We start from the raw sequence: 14,774 nt of genomic DNA on the forward strand, positions 1-14,774 counted from the left end.
ATTTTGCCTCATGCCATCTTTCATCTATGAAATTACCTTATAGATCAACGTCCGATTGTGACTTGGCCCTACATGCTCACGTTTTTGCCACCAACCTGACCGCACCCGTACGAATGTGTTCTCCCACAGACAACACACTCCAGATGACTTCAATTCACTATAATTCAAGTGAACGACATTAATTTCCAATGTTGGGTTCATAGTCCATGCCCAATCACCATTGACAATTTCAGCCGCACACATTCCTCATGTATCGACCTACACCGAAATTATTGTTAAGTACTTCCTCTAAGACCCATTCTTGAAGGTTTTCCTTAACACACCTTATCAGCGACTTTTTGTTGATTAAGCAGACAACATCACCTAGTCAGCATGTTGCATATCATGGACTTTACATCTCATGCTAACTATGATGTTCGTACCTTGTCAGTTTCTATACCTTATTACCTAACCAAACACATACTTCCATATAAGGTAAAGTCGCATAATATCGGTTATCCAAGCGTCCCCAAAGTCATCTGACTATGCTCTTATATAAGTAGCTAAACCACCTAACTAGGCATTTTTCAATCTCATGTTAGCTATATGTTCTCTAAATTTTTCCAAAGTCAACCCTATGGTCATAGGATCGACCACCATCTCTTTTGAGAGTATATGGTCGACTTTAATTTCTCTCATCTCCACTACATCCTAAATATAGTGATAACTTACATCAATATGTTTTCCCTTAGAGCTATTAGCTCCACTTTTTATCAATGAGATGGCAGACTAATTGTTACAAAATATATTGACCATTCTAGTAGGTATACCTTGATGTAAACTTTCAATAAATTGTTTTATCCAGATTGCATTAGTAACTGATGTGTTGCAAGCTATGTACTCAGCTTCCATAGTATACTTTGCACTACAGCTTTGTTTCTTACTTAACCAAGAAACAGTTGTTCCATCAAATAGGAACACATGACCACTAGTAGATTTTCTATCATCTACATCTCCTACGAAATCCGCCTCAGTGTACCCTTTTATTTCTAGATCACACAACCCAAAACATAATTTTAAAACCTTAGTACCTTTTAAAAATCTGAATATTCTTTCAACTGCTTGCCAATGTTCCTTATCTAGATTGGATTGAAACCTAGTTACCAATCCTGTTACGTGACAGATGTCAAATCTTGTGCTTGTCATAGCATACATCAAGTTACCTACTGCTTGAGCATGTGGGACATCTCTCAATTCTTCAATTTCAGACTTATTTTGAGGACTCATACTTTTATTAAGATTTTGTCCCTTGCAAACATGTGTGCTCAAAGAATTGTAATTATTCATATTAAATCTTTTAAACACCTTTTCCAGATATTTTTTCTTGATCTAGATATAATAACTTTGAATTTTTATCTCTTGGAATTCTAATTCTTAAAACATAGATTGCAGAACCCATGTCTTTAATTTCAAATCTAGATGCCAAAAAAGTTTTGATTTTCTTAATCATATTTGGATAATTTTTTGCTAACATTTCATCCACATACAAGGACAATATTGCTAACTTGTCATTACCTTTTTAGATATAGACACAGTGATCTCATGGACTCATAACATAGCCAATTTCCAAAATGGCTTGGTAGAATTTCAAGTACCATCGTCTTGAAGATTGTTTGAGTCTGTACAGGGATCTCTTCAACTTGTAGACTTTATCTTTATTGCCTTGGATCGATAAACCATCAAGTAGCATCATATAAATTTCCTTGTTTAATACTCCATTGAGAAAAGTTGTTTTAACATTTAATTGATGCAATTCCATATCCATCTTGGCTATGACTGCCATTTGAATACTATTGAGGCAACTTTTGCAACAGGAGAATACGTATCTTCGAAGTCTGCTCTAGGTTGTTGAGTGAATCCCTTGGCTACCAACCTTGCCTTGTATTTCTCCAAACTTCCATCTACTTTGAATTTCTTTCTAAGAACCCACTTGCAACCAATGGCTTTTTTTCCATTTGGGAGATCAGTTTATTCCCATTTTCTAGATTGAGTCAAGTTCTTCATTCATTGCCTCAAGCCATTGTGTAGCATCACTACTACTTATTACGTCATTATAACTAGTAGGGTCATCTACCAAGTTATTGAGTTCTTCAAGTTGAAAAAACATAACGGTCTTTCAAAATTGCAGATGGACATCTTGCTCTCTTACTCCCAATTATCTCAGGATTCAGACGAGTATAACAACATAACTTTGTTTTCCTTTTCTCCCATTATTAGGTTGTTTTGTGAGAACTAGTAGTTCTTGTGGCAAATAAGTAAGAGAAGAATCTTGAGATACCTAAAGAGCAATTCAATGTGTTCAATCAGAGTAACAGGATCAAGATCAGTGGATTCAAGAAAAATAGAATATCTACTTTCTATTAATCCACGTTCGAGATGGTAAAAATGACAACCTCTCCTATTTTCGACATAGCCAATTGTGGGAGCCGGGTTTTAAAGGAGGCATACTTTAACAGACAGGTATTGCCCGGCTCCGTCTAGAACCAGCAGGATGCCGAATATAAAGGGCAGATGGGCCGAATAGGTACTGAGCTATGGAGCCGAGTAAATATGAACATAATGAGCGAAAAGTGGACCTGGCCCCGAGGACCAAGGAATGAGTATAAATAAAGGAATAGCAGACTGAGAAAGGTATGTGATAATTGTGGTGTTTAACTTAGAATACAAGTAATCTAGAACGAGAGATTGACTTTTCCGTCGGAGTGCTAATTCCGGCACCCCCGACCGGAGTGTTTACTTCCTTTCAGGTGCCTATCGGTGGATCACGAGCATCCCCCAGGATTATAAGGGTATTTCCTAAAGCCACTTCCCCACAACTGGCGCCGTCTGTGGAAATACTCAAGCACATCCATGGCGGACGCGACGAAGGACCCTCTAATAGTCGCTGATGACACCACACAGATAGATGACTTCACTCCAACAAATACGCAAGGATCGGAGCCTAACCCAGTAAGACGCGCTTTGAACTTCGGTTCACCTTCGACTCCAGAACATGTGGCAATGCAGGCGATCATGGAGCAGGCAAAGCAAAACGAGCAACGGTTGGAGAACATGATCGTTGAGAACGAATGTCTCCGTCAGGATTTGGCACTGGAGGTGGCAAAGTCCAAACAAGCCGTGCGCCAAGACCCAGAGCGACCTCTGAAAACAGGTGGTCGACGACCTCGAGCCCAGCAACAAGACACTGATAGCGACTCCGACTTACTATCTCCGGAACCCAAAAAGAAAGGACGACCTATAGCTTCCAGCTCCTCTGAAGAGAGCCCACGCGTAAGGTATAAGCGCAGAAGAAACAGCTCAGATGACGAGGACCAGTATGATCCTTTTGTGCGACGGATCGCAAGGACAATCTTGCCCAAAAAGTTTAAAGCTCCGTCATTTACTCTCTATGATGGCAAGTCAGACCCCACTGATCATATCCGCCACTACAAGCAAGCCATGACATTGCATGCAGATGACGAAGCCCCCATGTGCCGAATATTCAGCAGCAGTTTGGGACCACTGGCTGTTAGGTGGTATTATAAACTGGAGCCGGCTTCAATCAAAACCTTCCACCAATTACAGAAGTCTTTCAGGGCCAGATTCATCACAAATGAGGTCCAGCCGAAACAAGCCGACTCTCTCTGGGCAATGCAAATCCTGTCAGGAGAGACGCTAAGAGCATATTCAGCACGATATTGGGAATGCTTTAATCTTGTAGATGATGCTTGCAATGACTCCATGGCCATCACCGCCTTCAAAATGGGACTACACCCAGATAGTGCCCTCCGCAGTTCCTTGACCAGAAAACCCCCCAAAACAGTCTGGGGGTTAATGAAGAAAGTAGAAGAATACTGCAAAGTAGAAGATGACGTTTTGCGGGTTAAAGCCGAACACAGTACCACCAAAACGGCCCCCCCTGAGATTGCCTAGCCAATAAGTTCCGTACCTCCTCAGAGCCATGAATCACGCCAGCGGACTAAACGAGATAAGAAACGAGATTCTCGCCGACCAAGCGATCAGTGCCCATACCGAACAAATGAGCAACTGCAAGTTGATAATAAAGCGCACCGACAAGAAATATACGGAGCTGTCAGATTCAATCAGCTCGGTTATGTCCCAAATCCAACATCTCCCATTTTTTAAATGGCCATCCAAAATGGTGGGACCTCCCGACACGAGAAGACGGGATAGACGGTGTAAATATCACAAAGATCACGGTCATGATACGGACAGCTGCTATGCTCTAAAAGACCACCTTGAGGAATTGGTGCAAGATGGTCGGCTTCAGCAACACGTACGAAAGAACACAATCAAAATTGTTGCCCTTCGGCAGGATTCACCTCTGCTCGGCATCATCCATATGATATACGACCTTCCAACGCCACTTGCCGTACACGCAATTCAAGCCCCCCAAAAGTAACGCACACCATCGAAGCAGCCCCACGAAGCTCCGAGTATTATCTTCAACGATTCCGATCTTATCGGCGTAACACTCCTCCACAGTGATCCATTGGTCATTGAGCTACACGTAAATCGATTCGTCGTTGAATGCGTCTTCATAGACCAAGGAAGCACTTCGGAGGTTATGTATTACGAAACCTTCGTCAAACTCGGTTTCAATCAATCAGACCTGTCTCCGGCTCCCCATCCATTGTTTGGCTACAACGCGAATCCAGAGTATCCGTTGGAGAAGATCACACTACCCGTTCGAGCCGGCTCCCGAACGATGGATGTAGAATTCTTGGTCATCAAGCTCTCATTGCCGTATAATATCATCATGGGGCGAACTTGGTTGCATGCTATCCAAGCCGTGCCTAGCACGTGCCATCAGCTGCTGCGCTTTCCTACCCAACACGGTATTGGGCAAATCCGTGGTTCCCGGCACTCCGCACCAGTATTTTGTCCCCCTCCCGAAATACCGAATCGAAACATCCTCAACTAACACGGTCATCATCGGAAGGAATCCATATCGGCTCAAAAACACGTTACGGCCCTGGAACTTGAGAATTGTCATTAAACCCGACTTGTGGGGAATGATCTCAGTTCTAAAATGATTCTCCATGTACATATTCCTCCTTTGTAAATGCAAGGATTCTTGTTGGGCATATATAATCCCATCCTCTGCAAAATCTAATTAAAAAGGGCATTTCGACCAAAAAGCCCCCTCGGCGCATGACACCGTTGGCCAATAAAGCCTCCGGATTCGGAGCGCCCTTTGTGGATATCGCGATTGGCCAAATAAAGCCTCCGAATTCGGAGCCCCCTCAATGCATGACGTCGTTGGGCCGATAAAGCCTCTGGATTCGGAGCCCCCTCGGCGCATGATGCCGTTGGGACGATAAAGCCTCCGGATTTAGAGCGCCCTTCGTGGATATCACGATTGGCCAAGTAAAGCCTTCGGATTCGAAGCCCCCTCAACGCATGCCGCCGTTGGGCCGATAAAGCCTCCGAATTTGGAGCGCCCTTCGTGGATATCACGATTGGCCAAATAAAGCCATTGGATTCAGAGCCCCCTCAGCGCATGACGCCGTTGGGCCAATAAAGCCTCCAGATTCGGAGCCCTCTCGGCGCATGACGCCGTTGGGACGATAAAGCCTCCGGATTCGGAGCGCCCTTCGTGGATATCACGATTGGCCAAATAAAGCCTCCGAATTCGAAGCCCCCTCGGCGCATGACGCCGTTGGGCCGATAAAGCCTCCGGATTCGAAGCCCCCTCGGCGTGTCACGCCGTTGGGCCAACAAAGTCTCCGGATTCAGAGCGCCCTTCGTGGATATCACGATTGGCCAAGTAAAGCCTCCGGATTTGGAGCCCCCTCGGCGCGTCACGCCGTTGGCCCAATAGTCTCCGGATTCGGAGCGCCCTCGACGCATAACGCCGTTGGGTCAATAAAGCTTCCAAAAGTCGAATAACATTCCGAATTCGAAACGCCCTCAGTGCACATTAGATTAGGGAAATATAACTCGAGCCGGCACAACGGCATAAATGAAACAAAACGTGCCAACACTCGAAATAAGATGCTTAACAAAAATTCACAATGAAATACAAACTTTTAAAATAAAACATTTTATTCGATTAAACAATAATTATAAAAACGCAATTCGCGTTCGAGCATTACAAAGTCTACTTTCATACGATGTCACCTTCATCCTCACCCTTCTCAAATTTCGAAGGTGAAAGAGAGGAAGTGGTCGTGAAGGTACAGCAGTAGCGCCAGATCGATGCCCGTTGCCCGGCGAGCGTTTGTAGCTCGAAACTCTTCGATTTGATCGCGCTTGAACCCACAATGTTCACACCGGCGCGACAATCATCCTTAAGGTCGAGAGCCTTGACACTATAGACAATGTCAAGGCCAAGATCCAGGACAAGAAAGGAATACCCCACGAAAACAGTAAAATTCAACGGTTGTAGCGCTACGTCGGCCTCTTCCTTCCTTTGGGGTGATCTGCTTCGACGACTTGGAGGTCGACGTTCTTCCCGTTCTTTGAATGCCCCACCCCTCACACAGGTGGGTTCCTTGCTACGATTCATTGCAGTGCCAAGCTCAACTCTTCTGCTGTTGAAGAAAATTCCATTTGACATTCACATTTGTCTGCCCCATGCAACAAAGTTGTTTTAAAGCAAGTCTGAACACAGTAAGTGAAATTACTAGGGCGAAAAGTCCGAGGCAATCTATTTTTAATCCTTGCGGTGACCCTGAAGCAACGTCATTAATACTGAACTCCAAAAGACGGATGCCGATAGATGTTCGCCATAGCCATTCCATGTACTAATTTTTGGCTTTTTTGAGTGAAAATGGACTAATTATGGCAATTAAAGATGGGATGACAGTTTCTGGATTCGAAGCCCCTAGAGCATGGCACGGTTGGGCCAATTAAGCCTCCGAATTCGGAGCCTCATCGACGCATCACGCCGACCGATACAAGTCTCCGAATTCGGAGCCTAATCGGCGGAGCAATCATGACAAGCCGGCACGTAACCGTTCGGAATTAAATGACTACTTAAGCCAGACTATGTTTATACAATGAAAACATATGCAAACACGTGTGTGCCGAATGTAGATTACAATGAAACATTTAAAATAGAACGTTTTATTCAATCAGGCAACAATTACACAATTACATAGTATTTTTATACGGCGTCGTCCTCATCCTCACTCTTCTCGACTTCAAAAGTAGAAAATGGAAAATGATTACGTTGGTAGAGTGGCAGCGCCGAATCAATTCCCGACGCCCGGAGAGCTTCTGTTATTTAAGATGCCTTGATCCAACCGTGCTTAAAGCCACGATTCTCACATCAGCAAACTTCTTCGGCAAGCTTCTCTTTGGTCTTCTGAATTCCGACCAGTCGGTCGTCATGAAAGCCCTTTTCATAGGCCACGTTTCTCGCAGTCTCGATCGCAAACATGCTCGCTGTATTATGATCGGCGATTGCATCACTAATCAGCCTTTGAGTAACCCTCTCTGCGACAACCGGGTTGGGGGGGACAGCTGATTGAGGCGACGCAGGCTTGTTTTTTCTCAGCTCGCGCTCGGCCTTTTCGGCACGAGCTTCTATCTTCTGAATGCGTTCGTCTCTCTGTTCTATGTCCCGACGAGCGGCGCAGACACGCATACCGATCTCATAAGCCGTGTAAAGTCCCCTCACCGCCCCGTGAACGCCTTCACAAAACACTTCAAAGTCCGAACAGCCTACCATTGACTGCTGAACTTTGGGCGGAAAAATCTGTCGAGCAAACTCGACTGCCACATTTGAGTCTCGAATGATGGAATCCGCCTCTGTCATCGGTCTGTTACCCACGAAGACTGCAAAACTCAATGGGCGAGGAGTTGCATCGGATTCCCTTCCAGGATGAGATTGAAGAGACTTATGTTGTGGCTGACTATCCCTCCTAGGCGATCTACTTCGACGTCGAGGAGATTGGTGTCTTTCCCGACCCCTCGACGTCCTACCGCCCGTGCGTGACGATTCACCGCTTCGATTCATGGCACCTCCCAGCTTAGCTAGCGTCTTCACTTGACCTCTGCTGTTGAAGAAAAACTTATTTGACATTCGCACTTGTTTCGTCTTCCTCAAAGAGCGGGACTGAGATGCTCATTTAGCCCGTAAATAGGACCCTTGTTCATGAAGTACACGCCCATTTATTCCCTACAAGGGCAAATCAGATCAATATATACAGCTCGAGTGGCCCAGCCGTTCCACGAATCGATTCTTATGTGCAAAATTTATTACGTTTTATTCGGCGTTCTACGTTCGTGAACCAGCTGGGGCAAGGGCAGATTCATCAATCTATACGGCTAGAGTGCCATAGTCGGTCCACGAATCGATTTATCTGAGCACTAGTCTTGAATTCATTTTGTTTCTGACTAAATCAGATCAATATATACGGCTTGAGTTCCCCTGCCGTTCCACGAATCGATTCTTACGTGCAAAATTTATTACGTTTTATTCGGCGTTCTACGTTCGTGAACCAGCTGGGGCAAGGGCAGATTCATCAATCTATACGGCTCGAGTGCCCCAGCCGTTCCATGAATCGATTTATCTGAGCACTAGTCTTGAATTCATTTTTTTCTGACTAAATCAGATCAATATATACGGCTCGAGTGCCCCAGCCGTTCCACAAATCGATTCTTACGTGAAAAATTTATTACGTTTTATTCGGCGTTCTACGTTCGTGAACTAGCTGGGGCAAGGGCAGATTCATCAATCTATACGGCTCGAGTGCCACAGCCGGTCCACGAATCGATTTATCTGAGCACTAGTCTTGAATTCATTTTGTTTCTGACTAAATCAGATCCCTAATTTTAATCGGCCGTTAAGTCTGCCGTCTCACGCATGCTTGACATTTTGTTCTAACTGCTGACTCTCCTAACTATACGCTCATATAACAGACAATGCGAAAAATAACTTGAGAGCATATAAAATTTTCATTCATAAACTGGGCGCTAGCAGCGGACATTTTACATATGAAAATCCAAAAAATGTACATTGAATATACTTAATAAAACTAGAATGTCTCCCAGATCAATCCTCGGGATCAGACTCAAGTGGCTCAACATCCACTTGCTCGTATGGAATTGGCACGGCCAATGTAGCTCCAACGGCAGTAAGGGCTTTGAGCCACCCATGTTTGAATCCCCGATTTTCGAATTTGGGGACTTCGTCTACGTATTCCTTGAAAGCGGTGCTCTTCCCAGCCTCAAGCGTCGTAGAAACTTCAGATTCGGCTTTTTCCTTGGCCACCTTCAACTCCTTTAACTCAGCCTCTGCCTTGGTAAGCGCCTCCTTGGCTAACTCGAGCGATTCCTCGCTTGCGTTCGCCCTATCCTCGACTTCGGATCTGAGCTGGTCAGCAGTTTGAGCCCTTTCCATTTCCGCTTCGACTCGCGCATTTTCCATAGCGGCTCTCATCGCCTCAAACTCGGCCCTGCTCCTTTCACCTTCAGCTTCAGACTTTAAGCGGCCAATTCTTTCGGCGGCCTAGTTCGGCTATCCTTCCAACCGTCTACAAAACAAATCGGGATCATCACATCAAGCAATATAGTGTGCAAACCAAATCAAACGAGCAGAAAAGAGAATATCGTATACATACCAGAAGGGCAGACTGGGCAGCGACCGCTATAAGCTCCAAATCTGGCTCTTCTTGAATGGTGGCCTTATCAGCCGGCAGTGAAACTGAGGCGGCCAAGCTCAACGCTACGGCCGGATCCTTTATGACGGATGCGTCATTAGAGATTGGCATGTTTTTGATCTTTGGTTGAACAACAAAAGGAACCACGTCGGATTCCTCTAAACGAGGCCTTTTGCTAACAAGACTATCCTCCGAGCCTGCATCTCCCTCGGCATTACGTTTTTCACCCCGTTCTTTACGAACCAGTCGTTCTTCCGTGACCTGCTGTTCGGCTTCCCTCTCTGTCTCATCCAAAACAATTTGAGTCGTTTCTTCTGCAGTAACGGGTTGTAAAGATTCAACTGGGGCAGGCTCAGAATGAGCGGCCTCTGCCTTCTTTCGAGCGGCCATTCGCTCGGTATTTCTCTTTCTTGTCATTTGCGTGAGATTTTCCTCAGCCATGCCTTCAGAAAAATCGCCGAGCAGGTCCCCCAAATCCGTAAAAATGTCTCTGAAAGAAAACTCTACCCAGTCCAAAATGGACGGTGAGTTAGGCTGGTTAAGACCGGCAGTTTCAAACGTTGATTTCAGAGCTTCGTCGACCTCTTCGGCCTCAGTAATGAACTCCCTGGTTGATTCGGCGACCACCTCGACTTTCGGCTCTAAGTCTCGCTCCAAATCGGAAGTCTCGAGACCAATCTGTCTCAGGGACTTGAAGCTGGGGAAGATAAGAGCCGAATGGTGTTGCTCGCTGGTTGGGATCGGAATGTTGTCTGCAGCCGAGAATGTAGTATAAGTAGGATCGTACCTCAGAAGAATATGGGCGACTCTGCCTTGTTTCTATACGTTTGGACGGCCAAAATACTTTAGCGCAGTCTTAATGTTCGAAAGTACTACGTCGTCAGCCGAGGTCAGAACCCTCTTCAACTTATTGCCTACAAAAACGGAGGATTATATTTGGAGAAGAAGCCGAATAAAAGAAAGTTCAACAAACAAGGAATCACACAGCAACCTGGTTCATCCCTCCGTCTGGGAATAGGGTCCAGGCGATCTTCGCCTTTGCCAAATTCCCAGTTGCCCCGAACATTGACCATTACATCATCAACTCGTTTGCCAGAGCTGGCAAGCATGGTTACCAAGTGATGGTCGGTGTCCCTGGCCCTGAGAAAGTAACGCCCGAGCCGACTAGAGGATTTGGCTAAAGCGTAGCAATGCCGAATCGCAGGAATGCCCAGGTTGATTCTGAGGCGCCGGTTCAATTCAACAATTCCTATTACAATTCGAAAGAAATTCACATTGAGTTGCGAGGGAATCAGATCCCAGTGGCGGAGGACGGCCCTAAGAAATGGATGTAGGGAAAAGTGAATGCCACCCTCCGTAATGGACAGGAGAGGGAACACGATTGTATTTGGGTCATCCCTCTCCATATCCAGGGAACTCTCCGTTACTAGAGATAGATGAACATCATCAGGAATAGAGAAATGTTTTCGGAACCTAGAAATTCGACCCTCAAAGAGGAGGTCTTTCAAATGCTTAGCCATTCTAAAGAGAACTCAAGGATATTCTAAAGCAAAAAATAAATATGGAAAGTAGGATTGCAAAGAAAAGAGAAGAAGACTTACGAGAGGCAAAGGGAACGAGAAGAAGACGGAGAGAAGTTGCAGAAAATACGTCGGAGAAGAAATACCGATAGGCGGTCCAGAAGGTTCAAATATTCAAAAAAGTATGTGTTCGAAGGGACTTAAACTTCAAATCATAATAAATGCGAGAGAAGCACGAATGAGGCGGGAAGGCGTTACAGTGACCGAAAAGCATGTACGCGTCCTGACATGCATCGAGAAGAGGATTAACCGCCGAATTTCTGTTTTCCCAAATCAGGAACCAAACACGTCGACTAACTGATGCTAGAAGGGTGTTTGGGGGGCAATTGTGGGAGCCAGATTTTAAAGGAGGCATACTTTAACAGACAGGTATTGCCCGGCTCCGTCCAGAACCATCAGGATGCCGAATATAAAGGGCAGATGGGCCGAATAGGTACTGAGCTATGGAGCCGAGTAAATATGAACATAATGAGCGAAAAGTGGACCTGGCCCCGAGCACCAGGGAACGAGTATAAATAAAGGAATAGCAGACTGAGAAAGGTATGTGATAATTGTGGTGTTTAACTTAGAATACAAGTAATCTAGAATGAGAGACTGACTTGTCCATTGGAATGCTAATTCCGGCACCCCCGACCGAAGTGTTTACTTCCTTTCAGGTGCCTATCGGTGGATCACGAGCGTCCCCCAGGATCAGAAGAGTATTTCCTAAAACCACTTCCCCACACCAATAAACTTGCATTCCTAAGTTTTATTTCCCAATTTATCCATTAAAGGTTTGGTAATAAGCACATGTGATTGCCATTCCTACATTTGAGATTTAGAATATTAGGTTTAGTACCATTCCAGCCAAAATTAAAACCCTAAATTAATCTCACAGTCGACTTGGACTAAAATTGGGATTGAAAACAATTTTCTACGGATGCTGGGTATATAAAACACATCATAGAGTACTGTGAATGATCCATTAATAGATAATTTACAGTTGTTGATGCCTAAAACATCACTATAAAAGTTGTTGCTTATGTAGACCTTGTGTTCACCACTCTTTTTTTTAGTGAAGTCTACAAACATTGCTTTGCATGTTCTTAAAACATGTGATTTTGAGTTAGAGATATAACAACATAATCTCAAGACAATAGAAGACTATTTAAGTGTGGTAGTTACTTGCATCTTGTCCGACAAAAGATGATCAACATTATAAAAATGCTTTAGCAATTAATTCCATTTGATCATGGTTACTAACACTGTCATTTTACTCATACTAGTGTTATAATATTTGTCTAAGAGCAATTGTATTTGAGTGACTGACTTAATTTCGTACTTATTTTTTAGTGCTTTTGTTATTTCTCCAAATAGCGAAATAATATTATCTTTCATGTTATGTAACATAGTAACCTTGACCATTGTATCATCCTCTTTCTTCTGGTTTTGAATCCAATTATTTGGTTTATAAATGGATATAGTTTTCGCATGTGCAACAAAATAAGAAAAATGACGCCTTTAAATTCCATTAGTCATCTCAATTCCCGAAGCATCACTGAAACATCAATAACACTTTTAATTGCAATTAAAAAAAATGTTTCACTAAAAATAGAAGTACAAATGTGGGAACAATTAAATAATTGTAAAATAAAATACAATAACAATTTTAATAGGCTTGAGCCTTGTAATTGTTAAGTCGGCCCCAATGATAAGAAAAACGCTGATTTAGTGAGCAACATGTTCTCCTTGTCTTGGGTAAGAATAGTGATGAAAACCCAATGGCCAATTAACTCTTGGACTCAATTCCACAACCCTTTCAATCCTTAGTGGATTTGGTCCGCTAACATGATGATTATATCTAAGAGTGAAAACAGTCAGGAATTGTGAACCCAATCCTTTTTCTATGAGTCTTATGAAACCAAGTACGAGCCCAAGGAATACAATTGCGCGTATTAAACATTTCTTCTTCCGTCGTTTCTTTAGGCAACACCCTTGGATAGCCTACTTGTCAGATTATATCTTTAGGAAACTCAGTACAACGATCCATAGAAAAGTCTGCAATTGATTTCGGAAAATTCTGTGAGTCAAGTTGTCGCATTGCCCCTGGGGTACCCGTGTGTGCTAAACAGTTTAGACCCTCGATTTCTTCGATCTAATCTCACAAGTACTATGTAAACATAGCTGAGAGTCATAATTAGGCATTTTTATAGAAAATCCATTTTGTTGCAAAACCTTTGTCATAAATGGACTACATCACCAGATCTCAAAGTCGCCACCTAATATTTTGAGAAAATTAGAAAACTCGTGATTCGAGCGAAGGCCACTGTTCGTCATAACCAAGGATGCTTGGTTCAGAACCTTAGGTATGAGTGGAGAATGTAATTAATTGAGCACCCATGCTCACCCAATCAAAGATTAGCCTTTACTAAACCATGATATAAATTTTATTTACTTTATATGTTCATATTTTGATTTATTTAATAAATCCTAAACTTTACTACGTGAAGCATACAATTATAAACTATGTCATTTATTTTGGAACAATTTGATTTCATGTATTTTGAAAGAGTTTTGAAGATGTATAATTCAAAGAAATTGAGTTTACAAACATGAAAATCAACGTCAGTCCAAATTAAGCGAAACCTCCATCCACGGGCATTCATAAGTTATATCAAGTCAAAAGTAGCCTCATGGTAGAATGTCTAACATAATAAGAAAAACACACACAAACAGGATATTAAAGCTTAAAAACTAACATATTTACCGATATCCCGTGAACATTTACAAAACAAAGTTAATAAAACATGCATAATCCTAGATTCAAGATTCTAATGCAATACATATACAAAGATGCAACTAAAAATTCGGCTACTAACACATGACATGTGAATCATCTCAAGACATGGGGTAACACATAATATCACATAGAAATTGATTAAACCGACAGATGTAAATGAGCCAAATCTGAATAAATGAAATGTGAATGCAAAGCATAAATATGATGAAGAATAAAATATGGTGCTTATTTACAGATACAAAAAAAAAAAATGAAAAGGGATAGAAAGAAATGGGACAGGGAATTATTACAATACTGAATATTTATAACACCGAATAAAAGACGTAAGATAAGAATTATTATAATAAACGACTATCTAACTTGAACATAAGTTGAATCTAACAAATTAAACATAATAATAATAATAATAATAATAATAATAATAATAATAATAATACATACATACATACATACATACATACATACATACAACAGAACATAATTAATATATTATTATATTATTTACATTATTATTAGAATAAAAAAGCTACATATTTAAAACAGTAAAAAAAAAAAGTACTAAAATAAAAAAATTGCATTAGGTCAATCAACCAATCATTTCTACCATGTTGTATTATATATTTAAAGACAAGAGAAATAAAAAAGAAAATAAATGAGAAAATTGCAAAAACTCACATTTGGAGGAAAAGATGAATTTCCTTATTACCAAACTTTCTTCCTAACATCCTCACAGTTATGGAGTATGTTTTGAGGTCTCAGCAAGAA

The sequence above is a fragment of the Camellia sinensis genome, chromosome 1, assembly GCF_055761805.1.
Source record: "Camellia sinensis isolate YWXY chromosome 1, ASM5576180v1, whole genome shotgun sequence".
NCBI classification, from domain to species: domain Eukaryota; kingdom Viridiplantae; phylum Streptophyta; class Magnoliopsida; order Ericales; family Theaceae; genus Camellia; species Camellia sinensis.